The 22,028-nt window shown below is 37.5% G+C and overlaps 1 long non-coding RNA gene across 1 annotated transcript; it reads right to left on the reverse strand.

The window, feature by feature from the left end:
- Positions 1–971: 971 nt before the first annotated feature.
- Positions 972–2,037, reverse strand: LOC137075958 (uncharacterized). The gene is made up of 3 exons (XR_010905130.1): positions 1,966–2,037; positions 1,488–1,560; positions 972–1,078 (listed from the first exon to the last, which is right to left on the reverse strand). It is a non-coding gene; the product is annotated as an uncharacterized lncRNA (long non-coding RNA).
- Between the last annotated feature and the right edge of the window lie 19,991 nt (positions 2,038–22,028).

Below are 22,028 nucleotides of genomic sequence, written 5' to 3' on the forward strand. Positions count from 1 at the left end.
AAATCCTTTTATTTAATGCAAAATAACATACAGTGACTAATGTGAGTCTAATTAGGTTTTTCTCCAGCATCTAAAGAGAGAAAGAAAACAATAACCCAAATGTAAATGTTAACACAAAACAAAACAATGGTTGTCTGTTAGTTTCCACCTGAGGGCACAAAAGACTGAACATGATTAATAGCATGAGAATAATTTACTAAAATTTTCAACACAGTTTTGTTACTTTCTCTACATTGCAAATGTTGTACAATTAAAATAACTATGCAAGTACTACAAAAAAGTAAACTACTGAAAAGGATGGTACACTGGAAATATGGTCATCTTGTTCTCACCCTCATGTCATCATCAAAAATTGAAACTGGGAACCTACACACACTGTAAAAAGATGCAGTGGCCTTTGGTTTTATATAGCTGTACAAACAAAAGGGAAACAAGATGACAACATCACTGATTATTCCAAAATATTTCATATTTCTGTGCAAATTAAAGTGTACTCATTCTTCATCAGTGATTATTGACTAATTAGTATGTGAGGGGTTCTCAACTCTTGACCCTCAAGGTCCAGTGTCATAAAGGATGCGTCTCAATCAGCTTCATAGTTTCCTAGGTTGTGAATTAGTATATTGTGTTTATGAATTCGGGCACTGGTAAGAACAGTGGCTCACTACAGATCGTTGACTATATATACACACTACTGATATTAATGAACAAGATAGATAGATAGGTAAATAGATATTAATATATATATATATATATATATATATATATATATATATATATATATATATATATATATATATATATAGATAGATATTAATGATGTATTTCTAATGCTATTTACAGTACATAATAATAAATACTGTTACATAAAAACCTTCCCTTTATTCAAAGAGATAGGAGCTGCTCTTGCATACCCGAGAAGCGTTTTAAAGATGACCACTGTGCGAAAGGACTTGTCTAAAAGGGACTTTGGTATAACTTACCAGTCATATGGAACATAATGTCTAGAGATGTTCTTCGACAGGAGTATGCTCCAACTTTAGTGCACGGCTATCAGCAAGGAAGAATCTACGAACATCTGTCACAGAGACAAAATATTTAGTAGCCTATTCAATGTAAGGTTTATTATAAATAAATTATAGCAGCACAAACGCAGAATAGAAAAAGTAATTTACAGATATATATATATATATATATATATATATATATATATATATATATATATATATATATATATATATATATATATATATATAAAAAATAGAATTAAAATTTTTTGGTTTACTTATTTAATAATACTAACACAGTGTCACTTATGTTTGTACATTAAAGCCTTTTTTTTTAAATAACTATATATATATTTGCAAAAGAAATTTACAGATGCATGGTGATATAGATGAAATATGATGTATATTCATATTTATGTATGATATAACGTTATATTGTGAAAAAATGCATATGAAATTCAAAGTGCTTTCTCAGATCACCTGTTTCCTTCTGTCTGTACTTCCCATTGGAAATTATAAAATATATGCGGTAGGTAGAGGGTTTTTTCTTCTTCTGGAATCACAGAACAAATTGTATCAGTATCAGTGTACAACGTAAGATCATAACGTGTATGAAATCAGCTCATTTTCATGCTGTTTAAATGACGTCACCGATTAACCGTACAGTTCATATTTTAGGTTAAATTAATTAGCTTACTTCCAAACAAAACTATCAAAATATCTCATCTACACATAAGATGTGATTTTAAAAGCCCCAACTTCCATAAACAAGAGCTTTAACCTGCCTGTAGTTAACGTTAGCCTAACGGTTAAGATGCTAACTGACTTTTTCCAAAGATACTAACGTTAACTTAAACCATTTCTATAACGTAATATTCAACGGAAGCGTGTCATACACATGAAAAGTGTAAGGAACATTTGTATGTACTATTTGTGTAATTGTAGGCACTAAACTTACCTGAAATTATGCAAACAACAATGAGAGACGGAGTTTTGCTGCTTGTCAGTTGAGTTGCGTAGCTCCGTTTCTATAGTAACGCCCTCTGCTCCAGTTCAAATGTGACGCGAATGTTCAGCGCGCGCGCCCATTAAAACACGAAAAAGTCACGTATAATTTACATAAATGCATAAATGTCGAATTAATAAAGTTAATAATTTGATAACCAGATAAAATGTCCTGAAACTTGATACATTATTAAGTGGATAGCAGGCCTAATTCTAGCATCAACCTGTAAATGGAAAGAGAATAAAGCTGTATTGAGAATGAAAAACGATCAGTTTATAATATAAGTCAGTTTCTAATATAGCTAATATAATATAGCTTTTGAAATGTATAGGCTACGTGTAGAAATAAAATAGCAAAAATGCTGATTAAAATCTATACATAAGACATAGAGCCTACTGTTGCAGATGTAGCCTAGTAGAACTTTTATGTATTTTTAATTATATATTTTGAAATGGATTTCAATATATTTAACAGTGCACTTCAAATATAACCTATGTGAATAAATTACGGGTGCAATTAAAATTAATTTATTAATAGGCTATAAGTGTGGTTTATTGCAGTCTAAACTGTGATATGTAGGCTAATATGTTTTTATGGATGCATTATATTAAAGGCTGAATGTAGTGATTGTTAACAAAAGTTCAGAAATAGATGTAGCCTATAATATACAACAGTCTATTTTTTCACTTGCTTTAGTAGACTGATTAATTATGTTTATGGCTATGTGGTCGAAACAGACGCGCATTTACTTGGGCTAAATTTGGACCAAACAGAGCCCAGTGTTCAACGTCTTTTTTTGGGCTAAATTTGGACCAAATCAGACGGACCAAACAGAGCCCAATGTGCAACGTCTTTTTTTGGGCTAAATTTGGACCAAATCAGACGGACCAAACAGAGCCCAATTTTCAACGTCTTTTTTTGGGCTAAATTTGGACCAAATCCGACGGACCAAACAGAGCCCAATTTTCAACGTCTTTTTTTGGGCCAAATGAAGGCCATGACGGGCCGACTTGAATTAGCCCAAAAAACAACGTCTAAAAGACGTCTGGTGCTGGGTGGGAAACGAGTGTGGCGTCTGTCTTTAAAACGCCTGGTGCCTTGCTCAAAACACATGATTTTATTCCTAAAGATAATGAATATAAATAATTTATAAATAATATATAATTTTTTTTCCTTTTTTTTTCTCCAAAGTGGATGGACAAAATCAATTAATAAACAAATGTTCAGTACAAAAAGCAAGAGACAGGTCTGCTAACAGGCCAAAACTCACACTGGGCCCAGATAGCAGGTCATTCTCATTATTGAGCCCTGACACCTAGCAATGCCCAAACCACCCACAACAATCTGGACACTACAGAGCAAAAACACCTGTAACACTTTAGCAAAAGGGTATTTAAAAGTAGTAGTTAAGCATAAATACGCTAGCAAAATATGGTGAACTTAACATATAGGTAAACCAACAACTTTGTAAGACATTAACTGCCACATATACAGTGTTTCTTAAAATGTTTATTTAGCACGCACACACTCAAGCTGTGTTCCATTAGACAGTCCCTACGCAGTGTTCACTGCTACTTCCTAAGCCTGGTCAAAGAAAGGCAAGAACGGTTCACGCAGATTATGATATAACAGAAATATTGTCATTTTCTTTACTTTCACATTTAAAATAATATACATATACAAAATACTATGCATCAGTCTATTTTATTATTACTGTTTGTAATATTTAATGGACTATTAACAGACATGAAGTTAGGGCTGCTCGATTATGGAAAAAATCATAATCACGATTATTTTGTTCAATATTGAAATCACGATTATGTAACACGATTATTTCACATGACTTTGGGAATGTGTTGCATTTATTACAGTTTTTTTCTGAATGCTTAAGCGCTAACTGTGATTCTTGTAGCACAATTTCTAAAACTATTAATACGTATAACAAAACCACTCACTGAGTTTGCAAAACTAATAGCACAAACACTGCTTTGCACTCAGTTTGCAATTTTGTAACACACACTTTGAAAAACTGTAGGCACAATTCACTGCACAACACTCTTTTTGCAGAACTTTAAACACAACTCACTACTTACACTCAATTACCAAATTTCCAACACACTCCTAGCAAAATTATAGACATGTATGGCTATCATTAACACTATTTTGCCAACGGTCTGGCACACTTTCACATGTGAAAACTGTTTTAGATAATTAGTTCACTTTGCAATCAGCCTAAGCACTATAAATAAGCCACAGGTAAGCTGTCTGTGTGGAGTACAATGAAAGGAGCAGTAAGAGTGAGAAGAGTGAGAATCAGAGGAGGCCGAGGGAGAGGATGTGGAGGTGAAGAAAGGGGAGGAAGAGGACGCAGAGGTGAAGAAGTAGGAGGAAGAGGACGTGGAGGTGTAGAAGTAGGAGGAAGAGGACGTGGAGTTGAAGAAGCGAGAGGTTTAGAGGAAGTTAGAGGAAGAGGAGGACGAGGAGGGGAAAGAGGAAGGGTTAGAAGAGTAAGAAATAGAATAACTGATGACATCAGAGGTACAATAGTGGACCATGTCATCAACCATGGGATGACCCTGAGGGAAGCTGGCCAACGGGTTCAGCCTAAGTTGAGCCGCTACACTGTGGCAAGCATCATTCGGACATTTCGAAATGAGAATCGGTAAATACTTTGTAGCACTGCCATACTCTAAAGTGAAACACAACAGTACCATACATGCAAAAATACTGAAACTGTTACTTTACAGAATTGCTAGACGTCCAGAGATGCTGGGGGCAGAGGAAGACTGTTCACTCCAGAGCAAGAAACCCATATAGTGAACATGGTGATTGCCAATAATGCAATAAGACAAAACAAAATACAGCAGTGCATAATTGGTAATGACACTCTTTCAAAATATACACAGTGTAAGCATTTCTGCACTAAGTCGTGTAGTTGCGCGCCACAGATAAGAATGAAGCAAATTGACAGAGTTCCTTTCGAGAGGAACACAGAACGTGTAAAGCAACTGCGATATGACTATGTGCAGGTAAGCTACAGTGTCATTGGTTCTGAATTTGGAAGTGCATACTGTAGTGCTGGGCATGGGCCTGATGTGTTGCATTTGTTTCGTTTTGTCCAGAGAGTGATGGAACTAGAAGCAGATGCCATGGGACATGATCTACTTTTTGGAGATAAGGCCGGTTTTAACCCAGGAGACATGGCAGGAACATTATTGGACACCGTGCCGTCATCAATGTCCCAGGACAACGTGGTGGTAACATAACCATGTGTGCAGCTATAAGCCAAAATGGTGTTGTTCACCATCATGCAACCATAGGCCCATACAACACTGCACACATTATTGCATTCCTGGACACCTTACATGACATGCTCACTGTTCAGAGACCAGAGCATACCCGATATGTCATCATATGGGACAATGTTAGTTTCCATAGGGCTGCTTTGGTCCACAACTGGTTTACAGACCACCCATTCTTCATGGCACTCAACCTCCCTCCATACTCTCCATTCTTAAATCCCATCGAGGAGTTCTTCTCTGCCTGGCGCTGGAAAGTGTACGAGCGTCATCCTCATCAACAGGTAGCCCTTTTACAGGCAATGGAGAAGGCTTGTGGAGATATTGACCAGGCATCATGTCAGGCCTGGATATGGCAATTCAAGGAGATATTTTCCCCGGTGCCTTGGACTGGAGGATATCGCATGGGATATGGACAAAATTTTGTGGCCAGACTGTTGTTTTTTTTGGTTGTGAAATTACTATTTTGTGTTCTGACTTTGTCTTGGTTTTGATGAGTGTGAATTAGGGATGTCAATTTTCACAAATTCCCATGATCGATCGTCGTTTAAATTAACGGTCAATTAATCGATTAATCGTTAACCATAATACTGAAATAGGCGTCTACAGCAGTGGCTTATAGCCGACAGCATGACAGGATGTGCAATGCTGCTCAAAACGCCATGTTCACCAAATGAATGAGAAGGATTTTTTTTTATCTAAACAAAGGGCTATGGGATTGTAAAACTAGTCGATGTTATTTATAATTTAATTAAATTACTTATTTAATAACCAAATATAACATGTAATACAACACGAACGCCGCCTCAGATCTGTTATTCAGAATGTGTGGACGCACTTTCAAGAACAACGTGCTGAAACGTCACCTAAACCCAATTAATTCAAAACGATTTATTAAAATATTGTTTTCATTAATGTTATGTAATGTGACCGTCCCAATCATAGTTATTATTAGTCGTGCGTTGCGGTTTGAACTGCGCGAGCTGAAGCCGATGCGCTGAATCAACACCGGTAAGTTACACTGAAGCTCTTTGCTAGCACGTTATTTAACTCAACAAAAAGCTTCCTATATGAGATTAATCAGATTTATATAAAGTTAACAAAATATTACAAATTATATATCTTCACAAAATGATGCGAATGCACAAGTGAACTTGAATTGAGTTGCTGATATTCATATTCAGAATGGGAGACGCGCTTCCTGGAACAATGCTCTGAACACGGCACCTAAAACCAATGACTTTACAACCATTTATTATAATAGTGTTCTCATTTCTGTTATATAATATGACTGTCCCAATCATCGTTATTATGCATCGCTCTGTATGCGCTAAACTGAATGAAAACCGGTAGCCATTACTGACTGAAGCCATTTGTTAGTGCGTTTTATTTCGCTGAAAGAAACGCATCCTATATGATTGATCACATATATAACGTTACAAAATAAATGTAATATTACAAATTACTTCAGCACAATCTGATGCGAATGCACAAGTGAACTTGAACTAAGTTACAGGCGCGAGTCAGAATGCGTGACTCATGTTGTGCACGCGCTCTTCCTGGATCAACGCAATGAAACACACGGCAAATAAACCCAAATAATTAACAATCACAATGTTTTATTACAATAGTGTTCTCATTAATGTTGTGTAATATGACAGTCCCAATCATAGTCATTATTAGTGCTGTTGGAGCTGAAGCTGATCACTGCCACGCTTTTACTACCGCTCGCCTCTACCGTTAATTATTAACCAAATGCATCCTTATGAGATAAATCAGCTAAAGATAGGCCTGCACAAAATAAACACAATATTATAACTTACATTTGCACAAAAGGCTGTGAATGCACATGCAAGCTTGCAGTCATGATGAAGGTGTAACTCCAGCTGTTAAATGGTCCCAAATAGAACTCGGGCACGCTCGCATCATTTCTCCTCCCCTTTCCTCACGCACGCGCATGACCCTGCTTAATCGATGATCGATAAGTCTTATCGATCAAATGTCTTATCGACAATTAATCGATCATCGATTAATCGTTGACATCCCTAGTGTGAATAAACAGCAATACTTGAAATTTGGATCCTTGTATGTTTACATGACACTATGACAGAAGTATGACCTCAAATTTACACCTGCACACAGAGAAAGCAAAAGCCAGATGTGTTTTGTAGTCATACCATCAGTGTGTAGTTGGCACATTGTGTGCTTAGTAGATCATGGCTTGTGTTTACTGTTTGATACAAAAACACAATTTTTATGAAGGTGTGAAGAGTTTATCTAGCTGTGTTCGCTTTTGCAAGATAACTACAATGTTTTGATAATTGGGCGAAAGGTTATCTTATTTGTGTGTAGAGTTTTGCAAAAATAGCCAATAGTTATAAAAATTTGCTTGAGCAATCAGAAAAAAACTGTAAAAAGACACCTTTCAACAAATCTTAAATTGAAATTGTAACATTTGTTGTACTTTATGAACTATTAATATAAATAATATAACATATTTAAATCAAAGTATAAAAGTATTCAAGTAAAATCTCTTGAAAACAAGTAGGCAACATTTTGGCAAAATATATTCAACAAATTCCAGCTAGTAACTCAATCAGAATATTAAAGGCTGGCTCACCATCAACCCCCAGAATTAACAGCAAATAAGTTAACTAATATGTAAGACAGAATAAAAATGACTCAAGTCAACATGCTGGTAGGGCTGCTAATAGGATACTTAAAACGTAGGATAAATAAAAAGTAAAAAAGCAAAAGTTTTAAAATGAGAAATCTTTTGTAACAACAATATACACCACTGGTCAGTAATTTGGGGTCAGTATTTTTTTTTTCTTTTGTTTTTTAAATAAATCAATACCTTTATTCAGCAAGCATCCATGTGTTAAATTGATAAAAAGTGATAGTAAAGAAAATGTATAGCCTATTATTAGAAAATATTTTTATTTTGAATAAATGCAATTCTTTTTAACCTGTTATTCATCAAATATATTGGGCAGCAGAACTGTTTCCAGCACTCAAAATAAACCAGAATATTAGAATGAATTCTGAAGGATCAGACTGGATTTCACATGTGATACTGAAGACTGGAGTAACGAACCTGAAAATTCAGCTTTGTATCACAGAAATAAATGATAATTTCAAAAAGTATAATAAATTAAACCAATTATTTACATTTGTAATAATATATCACAATGACTTTTTTTGTCTTTCCGTTTCAACGGATAGGGAGTTGCGTTGTAGAGGGTTACGGAGAGGGTTACGGAGGATGTTGAGAAGGTTGTGGATTGATGTTTTTGTTTCTTTATTAGCTTGTCATAGGTCACTCTGTGTTTAATGTTTAAGTGATTAAACAAATTCGGGGTGTTCCCTTGCGTTGCAGCCACTATGTAGCAAATCTTGCACGTAGCATGTTTCTGCTCATCGTCTGAGTCCTCGCAGCCAAACTGTTGCCAGACCAGACAACAGAGTTGGTTTTGCCTTTTTTGCTCACCAAACGCTGCTGTAACTGCCCTCCTTCTGCCATCTTTACTCGCGCCAAGTTTTTTTAATTCCAGCGGATGATATGCACACGAGTCACGACCTGAGAGAGTTTGTGCCAGAAAAAATGTAAGGGCGTAGCTGACACCGTCTGTGCAGTGAATGAACACCTTATCTGTGGAAATAAAAACAGACAAGTTAAAAAAAAAAAGTCTCAAACAGTTTGTCACTCTAGAACACTTGATCTTACAAAGATCTTACTTTCTGTGCTTTTCTTGGCCTTCCGGATGAATTTGGCAGCTTTGTAGAAGTATTGACTGATGTCTGAAGCTTGCGATGCAGGCAAGCCACAATACGAGATATTCATTCCTTTGTAATAACTTGCTCCTGTATTAACGGCTTCTCTCAGGTCTTTCTCCCATGGCACTCCCAACAACACCCTCAGTTTGGTCTTCACTGCAGCCACATTCAGGACGTGAGTAATACCCAGCTCCTTCAGTCTCATTCGGTCTTTTGCTGTCTCTCTGCACAAGAACACAACAGCCTAGATTAGCCTTTCACTAAAAATGATTTACAATCTAGACATATACCCTGTTCATTCTTGGTTTATATTAGTGTAAATGTGTTGTAGACTTACTCATTTCCAATGAAGATGTTGTTCCAGACCGCAGTGACAGGTCTATGACGCTGTGTGCAGCCCTTCATACGCTTCTGTAATAGTAAACAATGTTCTTCTGGAGACAGTTCCTGCTTAGAAGTGCTTGAGTAAGGCTTTGGCAGAGAACTGCTTGGACCTGGGACACACAAACAGATCCAATTCAGGTTTGGTCTCTGGGACACACAAGGACTCAACCGGATCCAATGGGAAATACTTTTTGAAGAAAGCACTCATTTTCTTTTCTTTTTCAGGAGAAGCATCCATGCCATCACTGACGTTAACCTCCAGGCCTCCTGAAGACACAGGTTCAGTCTCAGGAACGCTTGCAACTGGGACACACAAGGACTCAGCCGGATCCAATGGGAAATACTTTTTGAAGAAAGCACTAATTTTCTTAATTTTTTTCAGCATCCATGTCACCACTGACGTTAACGTCCTGACCTTCTGCAGACAAAGGTTCAGTCTCAGGAACGATTGCTTCTGGGACACACGATTCCTTGGGTTCGACCAGATCCATTTCAGGTTCCTTCTCAGGATCATACAAAGGCTCAGCCGGATCGATCGGAAAATACTTTTGGAAGAAAGCACTTATTTTCTTCATCACTTTTAGTAAAAAAAAGAAGAAGAAAAATATGTTATTAGAAACATCATTAGTCCAACTTGAAAGAAATTTCTGTGTGCATCCCATTTGTTCTGCACACACACACACACAGTTCAGTAATTTATGGGAGTGACGACCACATTTACAAAAACTATATGCAGTGAACGAAACAAATAACAGAACTGATAGTTGTTTATTGACGTTAAATGTGGTCGTCACTCCTGAAAGTTCACAGTGTGTGAATGGCCATTGTAATGTTGCGTCTCAAATGCTCTGTTGCGTTCACCTCTTTTTGGGCAGTTCTTTTCGTTCTCTGGCACTTCTGCTGGCCAGCGGACAGTAACCAGATTCACTTCAGGTTCAGGAGCCGGATCCATCCAAAAAAGCGTTTGGATGAATCCACTAATTTTTCTCACCTTCCACTCCGTGGTACTTTCTGAAAAACAAATAATGTGTTATTAGAAACATCTCAAACCACAGATTAGACATTAATTATTAGTCTGACTGGAAAGGCATTTCTCTATTGTGAGTTTGCATCCTACATTTCTAACTTTTTTTCTCAGAACTGCGAGATTTAAACGCACAATTTGAAAAATATTGTTAAAATATATCTAGCTACTGTAGGTAAGTTAGCCAAAGATTTACATCTAGAAAGACTACGTATAGCTTTTGTTTTCTTACAAAAATAGCGATGTATGGGTTGTTTAAATATTTTGTTTTTATGAATGCTGCTTGTCCAGTAGCTAGAGTGGCTAGCAAGTGTTATTTTGTCCAAAAAAAAATTTTTTTTTTTCCTTTGTTAGAGTATACATATCGATGAGGAGGATCTATCATTTGCAGTGGTTCAGCGAGGGGATGTGCCATTGGCCCCCATTTAACCTCAGCAAAATACAGCTATACAGGCACTCATTTAAACGGAGCTATGGTGAGCAATGTAAGTCTTTAAACTTCTCTAATTCATTTCTATGAAAGTTAAGCTTGCAAAGGCATGAACTGAAACGCGCCAGACTGAACTTGCGTTGTGAATGTATGCCGCGAGTGTAGTCGCGATTACCTCAGCTCTCATGACGAGACCTCATCAGCTCATTTCTCTCACTCCTGCAGTTAGTGCTCAGTGCTGTGATACTCGCGCAGTGACTCACTCATTATATTGAACAATTGTACTGTCTTCTCTAACTCAGTCACTGTAATCAAGTTGGTGGCTTTGGGAATGGCCTCACAGTGCATTGAAGCATTCTGGGAATTGTAGTCTTTCATCCCCATGAGACAAAAATACATTTTCTGTCTTTTCTCAGTCTAGAAGGCATCAAATTAAAAAATAATTTCACATTTCTGCTACATTGATGACCCAGTTTAAATACAGATTCATCTTCCCAGCACTGAAGTACCCCTTTAAGTGTATACAATGCACCAGCAGTGCTGTCATTTCGACAGCCTCTTTTGGGCTTTGATCCGAATAACGAGGTCTCAGTGCTGCCCGATGCTCCAGAAGTTGCATCGATTTCAGAAAACCAGGAAAACTGAGACATCTGTAGACAGAGTTGGTATGTTATGTATTGCTGTGATGTTTTGTTTCAGATCCTGCCACTAAACTATATCCTTTTTTAGTTTTAAACGTTTCTGTTTCCTCTTTTGCAGAACCAGGTTTCTCTCCAGTAATCCAGACTCCACTTCACAGAGTCAAGAGTTTGAGTACAAGTTAGTGATGTTTTTGTCTTGGAAACTATTGCTTGTATTTAAGATGAGGAATACTTTTATCCATTATCTGTTTTTCATTAGAATTGATGGGTTACTCACTGCAGCAGTTTCTGGATGAAAGGTGTCAAGGTGTGTTGTACATTCTATTAGCTTTGCACAGTTCAATTATTGTTTCATCACTAGCAAATTTACCCTGGCAGCATATGGGTGAAAACACTGGAGGTATGTAAAATTTTTAACAGTGTTGAAAATAGTCACTTTAGTTGTTGTGTTTATATGTGTGTGTGTGTGTGTGTGTGTGTGTGTGTGTGTGTGTGTGTATGTATGTATGCGAACACAATTTCTTACTGGGGCTGCCTGTATGTAGTAGACCTAAATGTAAATGTCATAGTTTAGTAGTTGAGGGACCAGGACTGACTGCATTATTCTTTTATTCTGGGAACGCCTGTAGGTGCAGAACAGAGACTAATGCTGCAACGTCTTGGAGAGTTTGGCGATGTAGTGCGTAGCATGGACAACAAAATGGACACTATGCTGCAACATTTCAGTGCCAATGTGTCTGTTGGAGAGTTATCCCTGCCAGGGGAACTGTTACTCCCCCTAGACACACAGGAAGATTTGTTACTTGACAACAGTTTGAGGCGGGATTAAGAGCTCCAGGAACGATTAGTAAGTGTACTGATTTTGTTTACAACACTATAGGGTAATCTAAAAAGATAAATTTTATAGTGTACATTGCATATTGTACAGTCTTAATCCCTTTTTGTATTTTCAGCTTTGGTTTTTTGGCAATCAAATGTGGGAAGGACCTTAAGACAACCATGTGTCTTCAGAGTACCTTCTCTAATCACCTTTCCATTAATGCAACCTGTACTGGTGTAGGGAGTAAAGCATGTTTTAGAGACATGTTCCTAAAGGACATTGTTCAAAGTAAGTTGGATATTTTTTATATATTTAAGTTAATGTGCATGGCCTTATGCCATTCAAATGGAATGACCGATCTGTATTTTCTACAGGAGCCATCCGGGAGAACCCGGCAACCCAGGATGCCACTGATGAAGTGGTCCAGGTTAACATTATGCGTTACCTGAAAGAAGCATCTGATCGTAAAGGCGGAAAAAGATGCCGCACAGCTGAGAAGGACCTGCAGCCGATCTCTTATTCCTAGGCTGACTGCTGACACCCCAGCATCACTGACAACTGGAAACCTTTCTTTATCCTGCAGTCAGTAACATCAAGACCCCTAAATAAGCCAGAAGTGTCAGGCTACACAACAATCCACACTGTTCACTGTGGAAAATACTTTTTTTTACTACTTTATATATATATATAAATATTGAATAGCTTGAAGGCAGTTCCTTGGATAGATATGGGATGGTGAGGTTGCTTGGGCACATGAGAAATCACTGAACATACCAATTTGCGCTGCCTTATTCTAGAGGTCAAAGAAAACCGGAGAACACGTAGTCAGGCTTTTTATAATGGTCTGTTGTACTACTGTTTTTACTTTAGTATTTTTATGCACATTTTTTGTTTATCACGTTTACGAGAAACAGATCTTTTTGCAGCACAGTGAAAATCAGGTGTGCCCAGGTCAGCAATGCCACTTACAATGGCCTATTCTTCTCCAGAGCTTTACTCTAAATTATTACCTCATTTATATAACATTATCCTATTGTTAGAAATGGCCTGTAAATGTGATGTTATGCCTCGATTTATTTGGTATCCTGTACATTCTTTGGTACCAAATATCCTTATTACTTGATATGTTTACTGGTAATTATTTTCATCCCAGAGCTGACCTCTTTGTTATTAACAATTATTGTAAGCGTTATAATTTGCTTGTAAGGCGTTTCTTTAAAAAAAAAAATCTTTATTTTTTAACCAATTTTTAACTGGAAACCTGGTTCTAGTATAAAAAAAATCTGTTATTTATTTTAATCTTATTTATTTTTCTGTTATTTGAATTTCATTTATATTATCTTGTATTATTGACAGTTACTGTACTTTGAAATGTGGAAATAAAACGCAAAATGAGAATTTGTCTGGTTTGTTCAATAATTATCATTGATAAACCGCATGCAACAAATATATAAATACCATTTATTTATATATATATATATATATATATATATATATATATATATATATATATATATATATATATATATATAAGCTAGCATCGAAAAAGCGATTTGCCGCCGACATGCCGCCTTTCGGTATAACGGCGGTGGAAAGGCGGTTTGCCTGCGGGCCGGTGCCGGAACTAAGGCGGTAAGAAGGCGGCTGCCGCCGGCGGTGCGCCGTCAAACGTGTTTGCGATTACGCGATTCTGACGCTTCTACTGTCTCCGGAGCACCGCCGGTGGTCCGCCGACTCAATGCTATCTGGGGCACGTGCTGAATATAGTCTCTGTTTGAAATGATGGTGCTTGTAAAGTTGTTTCTAAAGTTAGTGTCGGTAGGTTATTTGCTGTAAGATATCGGTAGTCAGATGTGTAGCTCAAATCGCTCAGATTATCGCTGTACTGAAGAAACCGCGGGTGAGTGTATATAAGTGCCGTCTGTGATGCAATCATACATGCCGCTCCATGGTTGCCATAGTAACGGATTGATTGACAGTAGCAGCTTCTCAACGGTTCATGTTGTCGCTGACTCATTCATCATAAACTTATTATTAATATAAATTAATAATTTAACAATTTACTGTACTCAGATTATATTTACTGACTCGATTTCAATCACTTTAGAGGTGGGTAACAATATATTCAGTCAGTATTTCCAATGCACTCTAGAGCAGTGGTTCTCAACCTTTTGCAAGCTGACTTTTGGTTAAAGTGTTTACATTATAATTTATGCACACATCTTCCTAAAGGATAAAGAATGTATCCTACTCAATATAAAGCATATTTTTTATGCACATTTTTGTAATTTATGCATCTTGGCTTCCATCCAACGTTTTTAAATTCGATATTCCAAAAATGCGCAAAAGTTAGTTGTTAGTTGTAGAGACTGACGTAGGGCCTAACTAATGGCTGCCACTGCATTCTGGTATCCCTCATCTTGAGGAGGTTTGTATTCAAGTCCAGGAGAGTTGGAAGCCCCATGCTGATGGCAACTGATTTATTCCCTTCTATCTGGTTTGTTGCCTCAGAGAATAGAGCAAGAACTACACTCAGTTCCTTCAGCTGGTTCCACTCACAAGCACTAAACATCACATTCTCATAGTCCTTACTGCACATTTCATTTAGGGATTTGTGGTCCAGAGCTGTGAGGGCCTGTAATTGTTTGAATGTGCAGTTCCAGCACGTGGTGTTTGCTGCTGGAATGGTCTTAGAGTCAAACATAGCTCACAATTTATAGAAAAGTTTGAGGCTGCTATGTAACAGCATTGTTAACTGTAATGTGTGGAGTGTGTTAGGGTTGTGCCGATAGACGATAGTATCGTGTATCGACGATAGGCAGAGAGATCGCCGAAAGCTGAAGCTGTTGGCGATTTCAAGGCGATATTTGGCTCGTTCCCCATGAATATAATAAATAAATAAAAATTATTATTAAATGAAAATATTATGATCATAGTTATTATTATTATTATCATCATCATTACATTAATTGTACTTATTCTGCTTAGCCTTACTATTCACATCAACATCAAAGCGCGTGGTGTTGCACTCACAGGCTACGTGCCGCATATATACTGCGAGTGCAACACCACACGCTTTTAAAATGTAAAAATGAGTTACTCTTCAGTGAAAAAAAATGTTTTTTTAAAGACGAAAAAACCACATAGTTTCAGAATTTAATTGCAAGGTGATCAACCTAGCCCTATATTCACAAATTCACATAAGCCACGGCGAAAACGGCATCATCATCATCATCAGGCTAAAGCATTTTTTTCATAAATGTACATTTATTTTATACTTATAATAATACAATAACAAATTGCTATATTATAATTATAGGCTATAGCCTATACATTTGAACAGAGCAATCAGTCAAAAAGTAAAAGCAGCTTTATTTCAAACGACTTAAAGACGGAACAACAATGAACAAAAAATATTGCACTGGCCGTTAAGCTAAGATTTCTTGTTAAAGTGCAGTGAAATACTTAAATGTCAGCAGACAATGTATTTTCTAATAATGTGTTTTAGCCCTTGCCCGCTGTATGGGCTACAGAAATAAATAGTTTATTAAAATAGACAGGCTGTGACACCAGGTTGACGGTAGCCTAAAAATAATAAATAACGAAATAGGCTTTAATAAATAAAAAACACAATGAAAGAACTCAAATAAAACGGCAAAACAATTAAATCACCTCAAATGTATAGGCTACTCGAATGAACTTATTGCTAAAACAAACACAAGGCCAGAAACAATTAAGACAACAATTATTGTTATGCAATTCAGGTATCTATTCCCAAAAATGTTTTGTATAAAGAAAACCAGCTGGTTTGAGAAGGTTGCGGTGGGGAGTTATGTTGCCCGCTGCACTGAACACGCGTTCCGATGGAGCCCGTTTCACACATACCCCGTCTGCAGTGCGTGTGCGGTGCGTATTTTTTTCCGTACCCATGTTAACGGATGACAACTTTCATACTGCACGCGGATGCTGTTCGTCAGTCCGTTCCAGGAGCGGTGCGTCTGCAGCAGTGCACGGATCGTTTTCGTACCGAGGCTATTTTTTGCTGCGCTGCGTTGCTGCATTAAAACGGCAGAACATTGTTCGCATTAAAATAAACAGGTAGGCTATTGACGGAGGCTATTATTTAAATTGTATAATTTAAAATATAGGCCTACTCTTGTTTCAAAGTTCAACACATGGTTTTTTTTCTCAAGTTAAGCAAGGAAACGAGACTGCAGGATTTCCTTTAGAAGGTTTAAAAACGAAAGAAAAGACGAGAGTCGGCTGTTTTTGAATAGCCTGTTGTAAGTTTCTAATTTAAAATGTTTGTGATTTAGGCTATAACCTATGTTTAAATGTTTTGCCACTTGTGTGAGCTAAATCTAAATATGAATAAATTAATTGAATAAAATGCTGTAGGCTAGTGACGAGCCATGTTCAGTAAAAACTTTTGGATTTTAAATAAAAAATAATGAATAAATGCTGTGTTTGTGGTATGCAACAGCCGACCAGTTGCACACGGATTGCTTCACGGATGAACCTAAATAATACAAACACAACACATCTGGTTGAAGAGCATCATTTCGATTGTTAAATAAGAGGCGATCTGGCGCTCGTTGCCGCTGTTTTCAGTGCTGCAGATTTCTCTCGTGGCTCGTGCATGTGCACTTTAATCTAACTTTTGTATTCGTTCCGGTAAAATCACGAAACAAAATGCACAAAAACTGTCCCTGCTCTTCATGTACAATCACTGATGATATTCGGTTTTAATGAGAAAAAATACGAGGATTTAAAGTGTGCAAATCTATGCCTTTATTCACGTGAAAAATCTGGACACTAACGCTATATTGTGTTTAGATGCATCCCCTTATAATACGCCATAAAGTGTGTATCATATGCACACAAAAAACTGCGTAGCCTACCATTTGTAAGCCAAAGCTCATTTTGACGTATACATTCCACGAGATTGCACACTCGTACTATACGCATTTTCGTGAGACTGTCCCACCCACTTTTTAAAACAAAGTTATGCCACTGAATGCTCCGCCCCGACGCGATAAGATCGCATATCGGCGATCTCACAGGCTGACGATATGACGATTGGAAAATTAGGCATATCGCCCAACACTAGAGTGTGTGTGTGTGTGTGTGTGTGTGTGATGTGATGTTTTGTGTAGATTCACCTTTTGGATGCAGATGAATATAATTTACTTCAGCCTTTCTTGGTTTCTTGATGTTGGCAGCAACCTTGCCTCATCATTTTCGTTTGTACATTTGTTTAAGCCGGCCAAGCTTTGTGTTAATAATTTTTCATCTTGTACTTAAGTGACTGCTTTCATCCCCAAAATCCTGTCTTAGAACTATGTTGCCCAAACAAGGATGAACCCTAGTTAAATCTGCTGCTTCTTCTTCACACTGATAGTCTTAAGGATAATTTGTGTATTTTACCATTTTTTGGTCTATGCCATTTCTTGGACTATGCCATTAAAGTCCCTGTAAAGGCAATTCTATAAAAAAAAATATAAACATTACAAATGTTAGAAATGTATTGCTAAAACTCATTGCAAAGACTGTGAACTGTGAAGTACTAAATTGTGGAGTTAGACCGTTTTTTTCTAGGCAGGGCTAAAACGGTGGCTCGATGACGTACTGGAGCCTCTTATTCTCTTATCTCTTACCATTTGGCTACGTTTATGCTAGTTACATAACTAGCTAAATTGCATAAAACGGAGAGGAAAAAAGCACGGACCATTCTGTTGCAGCTCGAGGGGGATGATGTTGGTGTCAATGTCCTCTAATGCCGGTTTCTGCACGCGCAAGCAGTGTGTTGTCAGGGCAGGAGCAGTGCGTATGGAGAGCGGGAGCCGCGCGCTGTTGTGCATTCACACCGGCAGCATCCGTCTCGCGCAGATGAACCGCAGCTCGTTCTCCTCCGACACTGTCATTCTCGTGATTTATGATGGGAAGCATATATGCTTAAATGCGACCTTTTTCACCTCTGTCCCAAAAACACATGCATATAACATTGTATAGGTAGTTTCCATGATAAAAGTAACCTTAATATGCTGCTGGATTTAATAATTTGTGTGATTATTAACGGTGAGTATTATTAGTAAACGGTGTGAATGCTCTAATCTGTTAACATGGGTGCCGAAAAAAATGCGCTGCTTACGACCTGCTAACGCATGCAGTGTGAAACCGGCCTTAGTTTGTTTCTGGCTCTGGAGCGTAGACCGTAAAAAAATACTGGAGGCTCCGACATTGCATGGCATTTGAGTGAGGCGGAGGTCGCTTTCCCGCGAGTGGGGGGCGTTTGAGAGCACTTTTATTATAATTCAAATTTGGCTGGGTGGTTAATAACATATTTTTGAGTTGTGGTGTGACAGAAATTTTTCAAAAAGGGAGTTTGAATTTAGATGATCCTGAAGATGGGCAGCAACAACTTTTTCTAGAACTTTGGACAAGAATGGAAGGTTGGAAATAGGCCTGTAGTTTGCAAGAACTTCAGGGTCTGAAGTGGGGTTTTCCAGAAGGGGTTTGATGACAGCAGTTTTAAGAGCAGGTGGAACATGACCAGTATGTAGAGAATGGTTGATGACTTTGGTTATTAAGGGACTAAGAGAGCTGATGTGTGTTTTCACCAAAGCTGTGGGTAAAGGGTCCAGCATACAGGTGGAAGCTTTCATCCTGCTGATGATGTCCTCAACTTGTTGCTTAGAGATTTCAGGAAAACAACAGAGAGGCTGGAAGGTCCCAGGCTGTGGGTTGGCAGTAGGGACAGATAGAGCAACAGTGCTGGAAAGGAGAGAGCGGATGGTCTCAACCTTTTTCCTAAAGAAGGTGATGAAGCTGTTGCATTTCTCTTCTGATGTGTCATTGTGTGAAGTAGGTTGTGGCTTGATGAGATGATTTATTGTGGAGAAAAGCTGCTTGGAGTTCTCCTGATTTTCACTAATGATGTTTGAGTAGAACTGTGTCCGTGCTTTTTTTAGTGACATTGAGTAGGCCTTCTGATGTTCTTGATAGGCTATTTTGTGAACAGTAAGTCCAGTTTTTGAAACACGTCGCTCAAGTACACGCCCTGCTGTTTTCAATTTCCGTAGTTCTGGAGTGAACCAAGGGGATGTCCGAGAGAAAGTTAATATTCGTGTTTATTCAGGTGCATTGGAGGTCCAAAATACTGCTCAAAGTGTTATTATAAAAGTCCACAGATTCATTTACAGATGTGAAATTTGCTGAAGGGATTTTCATGAGGTCCAAAGCCAAAGTGTCTGGGTTGATATTTTTTATGTTTCTGAAATGGATTAGACGTTTTGGTTTGATGTAATGAGAAAAGTTCACCTCCATTGAGATGGCTTTGTGATCAGACACTCCAAGATCATATACCAGTAGATTTTCAATGGGGACAGAGTCAGTAATGACCAGGTCAAGTGTATGTCCTCTGTTGTGCATTGGGACATCCACATGCTGTTTGAGATTCAGACCATCCAATAGCTGTAAAAAAATCAGCTGCTGGGTGACAGGAGGGGGTGTCAACATGAATGTTCAAGTCTCCAAAGACTTTTCTAGTATAAAAGTATAGTTTCTTAAAGATAAAATAAACTGAATCTGAATGTTTAGCAATGTAAGCTGATAGCTATTCAGATGAACTAATGGTTTCACAAAATTGCTGAATGAATTCACTTGTATTCAATTAATTTATAATAAAAAAATAGTCAACAGCACATATTAAGGCTTGGTTTCTCAGACAAGGCGTAGGATGTTAAGAGATCAAACTGACTCATCTTTAACTTTATTAAAAGGCGTATGGCAAAAGGATCTTGATTGTAATTGTGATGATGGTCAGTGGAATATATATGAAATATTTATACTTAATATAAAAGTGTTTCTCTTTCATTTTCTAGTAACAAAATAATTTAACAAAATTACAAATGTATAAATTATCCTGATGCATCTCCTTGTGCAATAGATGCAAGACACATAGAGGTACCATTATATGCATCTTTTTTTAGAACGGCAAAAAATTAAGTGAATTTATTAAACGTAATTTCAGGAGGAGTACGCCTATCTAATTGTTCAATTAATACCAAGGTATTAAACCAGCAGCTCACCTCTTCCCGTTGTTGGTTCCTGCAGGATCCCTCCTCCTCCCCTGCTCCTCCTTTTTGTACAATTTTGCCTGTTATAGGGGGGCAATCAGAGCTCGGGTAGAATATCCCCTCCGAGCCCCTCTATAGCAGAGAGCAAGCCAAATCTGTTTACAACTTTCACTAAGATTATGGCACACAAACTCTTGAAGATACATTTTGGGATTCTGTACATGAGTTCTCTGGGACAGCACTGAGGAAAACATATTACTACAAGACTCCTTTAATATATCTTTTTGGTGTGGACATAAATGAGATATCAGTCCCTGTATTTATCAAAAGAGTATAGGTCTGGTTTCTTATGTATCTAAGAAATGTATTCTACTAAACTGCAGGGATGCAAACACATGTATGGTCAAAAAAGAGAGAGACAACTCATAACCAACCATAACTCATTTACTATCCACTGTATTCATAGTGAATATTTATGTCCTGTTATTTATCTCAGTTTTAAATGACAATCACAAACTGGACTTTGTTGGACTTTGAGTTGATGAATATGTCTTCATTTATGTATACTCTGATGCTGCTTAATGTAAAATATTTTCATTGTTTAGATTATGCTACATTGTAAATCAATAAAAAAAAATTAAAAAAATCAGGCTTACATAAGTGAAGAGATGCTCTGAAGCGAAAACATAATGTGACATTGCCAGCGTACTTCCTTATATACCCAGCTATGCTATGCTATGCAAATGCAAAATGGGCTTTGCTATGCAAAATCTGTAGATCCATCCCATTTCTTTGCCATTGGCTCATTTTATAAGAACTCAAAGGTACAGGGTTTCTAAGCACCCCACCCCCCACCACCACCACCACCGTTGTCAGTCACTAACTTAGAGTGACTGAAATAAAGGTATCCAGGGTTACACAAATAACTACCCACCTGTGTTTTGTTTTTAATATTACCTTGTTAACAAGATTATATATTTTGTTAGGTTGAGGTCATTAGGAACTTATGCAAAGAATGTGATTTGGACTCCAACTGATCCCACAGTAATCTTCTTCTGAAGTTGTCCAATTAAATCAAATTCAGACAAATGTATGACAAAATCTGGGAGGCCTCTGGTAAACTTAAGTTGTTTTGCACATATTAGGTTCATTACAATCTAACTTATGTGTAGTTAGAAACAAAACAAACAAAATTATACTTTGATTTACTGGCTGGGCAGTGACCATGTGGAATTGTTTATAGTATCAAATGCAATCTGAAGCTGAGACACCTCAAGACTCTGCAGACTTACCATTAACCTGGAAGCATATGCCAAATGTCATAATTTATGACTTTGCATGGGGTCTTGCAACACATTTGAATTTAAGGGCATCAGAAAAGGTACCCATCTATCCATTTTAATGTTACTTTGCAGAACCCACTCAAGGGCAGCCAAATGTGGGCAGCTTAAACTATACCTACCTTGGCTGAACACTAAAAAGACAGTGCCAACACTTAATGGTCACCCAGATATGGGTTCATCAAATCATTATGTGCTCTATGATCGGTTTCATAAAGCAAA

The sequence above is a fragment of the Pseudorasbora parva genome, chromosome 5 (assembly GCF_024679245.1).
Source record: "Pseudorasbora parva isolate DD20220531a chromosome 5, ASM2467924v1, whole genome shotgun sequence".
In the NCBI taxonomy this organism is placed as follows: domain Eukaryota; kingdom Metazoa; phylum Chordata; class Actinopteri; order Cypriniformes; family Gobionidae; genus Pseudorasbora; species Pseudorasbora parva.